The 4,075-nt window shown below is 51.7% G+C and overlaps 1 protein-coding gene across 1 annotated transcript in view; it reads right to left on the bottom strand.

The window, feature by feature from the left end:
* The window catches only part of TPM4 (tropomyosin 4), a 38,007-nt gene that overhangs the window by 9,088 nt on the left and 24,844 nt on the right, over positions 1-4,075 (bottom strand). The window lies entirely within an intron of this gene.

Here is a 4,075-nt window from a genome sequence, read left to right as displayed (position 1 = left end):
TGAGCCACCGCGCACAGCCTCCCTTCATCTTTACTGACTAGCAGGCGCTTTTCTAAGTGCCTTTACTTTCACAACTGCCCTATGGAGCAGGTGCATTATCCACATTTTACAAATGAAACAACCGAGGCGTAGAGAGAGGTTAAGTACCTTAAGGTTACAGAGCTGGTAAGTGTTAGAGCTGGGGTGCAGCCCTTGGCAGTCTGACTCCAGAGTCAGTGCCCCCTTTCTTTTTCTTTTGACTGATGGCATCTCACTCTGTTGCCCAGGCTGGAGTGCAGTGGTGCCCTGAGAACTCACAGCAGCCTTGTCCTCCCAGGCTCAAGCAATCCTGTTGCCTCAGCCTCCTGAGTAGCTCGGACTATAGGTGTGCACCACCGCACTCGGTTAAACTAAAAATAATTTTTTTGTGGAGGTGGGGGTTTTGCTATGTTGCTGAGGTAGGAGGATCACCTGAGCCTAGGAGTTCAAGGTTCCGGTGAGTTGTGATTGCACCACTGCACTCCAGCCTGGGTGACAGAGCAAGATGCCGTGTATTTTATTTTTTTTTCTTTGAGACAGGTTCTCACTCTGTTGCCCAGGCTGGAGTGTAGTGGTGTAGTCATAGCTCAATGCAGCCGTGACTTCCTGGGATCAGGTGATTCTCCCACCTCAGCCCCTTGAGTGGCTGGGACTACCAGCATGCACTACCATGCCTGGCTAACTTTTAATATTTTTTTGTAGAGATGGGGTCTCACTATGTTGTCCAGGCTGGTCTCAAACTCCCGGGCTCAAGCCATCCACCCACCTCCCAAAGTGCTGGGATTACAGGCGTGAGCCACCTCACCCTGCCAAGACCTTGTGTATTTAAAAAAAGAAAAGAAGAGGCCAGCCTGGGGTAACGTGTCATTGCTATGTATCATTCCCACTCAGCACAGAGACCATATGCTTCTTGCTGTCCAATAAATATGTCCATATGGGGTATCACCCATTCTCAGCTAAGTCTCAAAACACCCTCCCCCACCTGTACGAGGTCTCACCCTCAGCATGTGAGCAAGCTTGCTGGGATATTTATTGTTCCCAAACCCCTTGTAGCACCCAAGAGATCAAAGTGACTTGCCCAAGCCTCCATAGAAAGTGCCAGTGGAGGAAGCTGACTCTAGATCCCCCAGCTTCAAGAACAGAATTCTTTCTACTAAGACACAGCAGTCTCTGACAGGGGTGTCACCAAAGGCCTCTGGGGACATGGTACAAACAACAGACTGGCCTTCGCAGCCTCTCTTGGTTTGCCAATATGGGAGCCCTCAACATCGGCATCCAGCCAGGTTGGTCTGACTGTGAACAGCAGCTAACTCAGGCCACAGGCGCAGCCAGGAGCCCTCGTGACTGGATCCTTCCTCTGCCCCGTGGCTGCCCGAGCTGCCCCTCTCTCCCTCAATTCAGTGGCTGAAGCAGAGTCTGCAGTGGCCTCTGTTCCCTCTGCCCTGGCTGTTCCACTACTTGGGAAGAAATTTCCAGCTTGGGCAACACGCGATCTCCAAGATTCCCTAGCTGGTTTCTAATCTCTGGTTAGTGGTCACAACAACAGAATCAGAAATGCATCTTAAATTAGCCAGGTGTGATGGCATGTGCCTGTAGTCCCAGCTTTACTCTGGAGCACTGGAGGCTGTGGCAGGAGGATCACTTGAGCCCAGGACATTGAGGCTGCAGTGAGCTGTGATCGCACCACTGCATTCTAGCCTGGGTGACAGAGTGAGACCCTGTAAAAAAAAAAAAAAAAAAAAGAAATGAATCTTTGGGAGGCGTTTATACTGCAAAAGCATGGTGGCTGGCTCAAGTGAGAACTTCCAGTGTAAGTGAGGGGCAGACGCGATGGTCACTGGTTGGGCCCACACCATTGCCACACAAGGAACTCCTTTTCCATCACACAGAGACTGCTACTTCTGTGAATTACACAATCTACCCTCAGTCTTCCAGAGAGCCTGTGCTAAGGCGTGCCAGAGAATGATCCGGCTCCCGAGGAGAAGGCACCCTACTGGTGGCTGGGACGCAGCACAGATGCCATGGAGGGGCGAGGAACAGTTTCTTTCTTTTTTTTTTTTGAGATGGAGTCTCACTCTGTCACCCAGGCTGGAGTGCAGTGGTGCGATCTCGGCTCACTGCGGCCTCCATCTCCCAGATTCAAGCGATTCTCCTGTCTCAGCCTCCAGAGTAGCTGGGACTATAGGCATGCATCACCATGCCCGGCTAACTTATATTTTCAGTAGAGACGGCGTTTCACAATATTGGCCAGGCTGGTCTCAAACTCCTGACCTCAAGTGATCTGCCCGCCTTGGCCTCCCAAATTGCTGGGATTGCAGGTGTGAGTCACCACACCTGGCTTGGATCTGACTTTTGCTTCAGATGGTTTGACACTGATCTTGTTCCTGCTCCCAGGGTGGGCAGGCAGCCCCCACTGAGCCCAGCTTCCTCCCCACAGCAGGAGGCTCAGAGCCCTGCTTCCTCAGAGCCCTGCTTCCTCCCCACAGCAGGAGGCTCAGAGAGGTGGAATGACTTTCCCTAGGTCACACAGCACAGGGTTTGAGCCCAAGTCTTCTGAATATAAGCCTGTTATGAACTGAATGTTTGCTTCTGCCCCCTCTCCAATTCGTATGTTGAAGCCCTCATCTCCATGTGATGGCAATTGGTGATGAGGCCTTTGGAAGATGATGAGGTTTGGGTGAGGTCATGAGGGTTGACCTGCCACGATGGGATTAGGGCCCTTATGAGAAAAGACCAGAACCTAGTTATCCTCTTCCAATGTGGGGACACAGCAAGAAGGCAGCTGTCTGTAAGCTAGCTAGAGAGCCCTCACCAGACATTTAATCTGCCAGCATCTTGATCTTGGACATCTAGCCTCCAGACTGTAAACAACAAATGTCTATTATTGAAGCCACCCAGTCTATGGTGTTTTGTTGTAACTGCCTGAGCTGACAAAGACAAAGCCCTTGGCCCTGTTCCTCACACCAGGCCAGCTTCCATTCCTCCCTCTCTGACTTGCTTCTCTTCTCTTTTTTCCTGAAGAGGGTATGTTAAAAAAAGCTGCTGTGCCCGTGGCTTCTAGACCGAGCTCTGAATCCTATCTGGGTTACATGCTCACTCCTGAGTGGATGTGCAAAATGTACCAGGTGCTCCGTGTGTGTGTGTGTGTGTGTGCGTGCTTTTTTTCCTTTTTTTTTTTAACACGGTCTTGCTGTGTCTCCCAGGTTGGAGTGCAGTGGCGTGATCATAGCTTACTACAGCCTTAACCTCCTGGGCTCAAGTGATCTTCCCGCCTCAGCCTCCTGAGCAGCTGGGAAGTGTGAACTCCAGGCTTCCCATCTTGTGGCCTGCTGGGTGTCAGCTGGAGGATGGGGGTGGAGGCTGGCAGCTGGGGGTTCAGCTGAAGTCACTGAGGTGACCTGCAAGGGTCTTTAACTGAGATGCCACAGAGAGCAAGTAGGGCTATCCTGTCTGAAGTCCTCAGGAGCATCCCAAGCTATGGGGAGGTGACAGGGCCCAACCCAGGGCGGCCAGCTGATCAGGGCAAGGTCAGAGTCTATAGGGCGTGACCTTGACCTCCAGGTGGGGAGCCTGGAAGCCTGACTCCAAATTCAAGCTCTGCCACCCCCGTCCCCTTTTCTGGCCTTGGTTTCTCCATCTGCAGAACAGAAACCTTGACATGCTGGTCTCTGAGCATTCCGGCAGCTGCTTTTGAACTTCTGCCTTGACTGAGAAAATGAGCCAGTTTCCTTAAAGACGTTTCATAGGTCAACCTTGACCTATACTGTCCACCTGACTTCCTTCCAGATCTGTGGATCACAGCCTTTATTAGGTGCCAACTGTGTGCCCAGCACACGACTCTCCTAACATGTAGGAAGAGTGAGAGCAAATCTGACAGCATTGAGCTCATCAGGGTATGAAGGTGGTTTGGGTGTTTCGTTTTGTTTTTGTTTTTTTGAGATAGGATCTCGCCGTGTTGTCTAGGCTGGTCTCGAACTCCTGGGCTCAAGGGATCCTCCCACTTCAGCCTCCTGAGTAGCTGGGACAACAGGCATGAGCCACCCCACCTGGCTGGTTT

This window comes from Colobus angolensis, unplaced genomic scaffold, assembly GCF_000951035.1.
Source record: "Colobus angolensis palliatus isolate OR3802 unplaced genomic scaffold, Cang.pa_1.0 Scaffold36, whole genome shotgun sequence".
Lineage (NCBI taxonomy): Eukaryota > Metazoa > Chordata > Mammalia > Primates > Cercopithecidae > Colobus > Colobus angolensis.
This window is presented reverse-complemented; position numbering and strand designations above follow the sequence as displayed.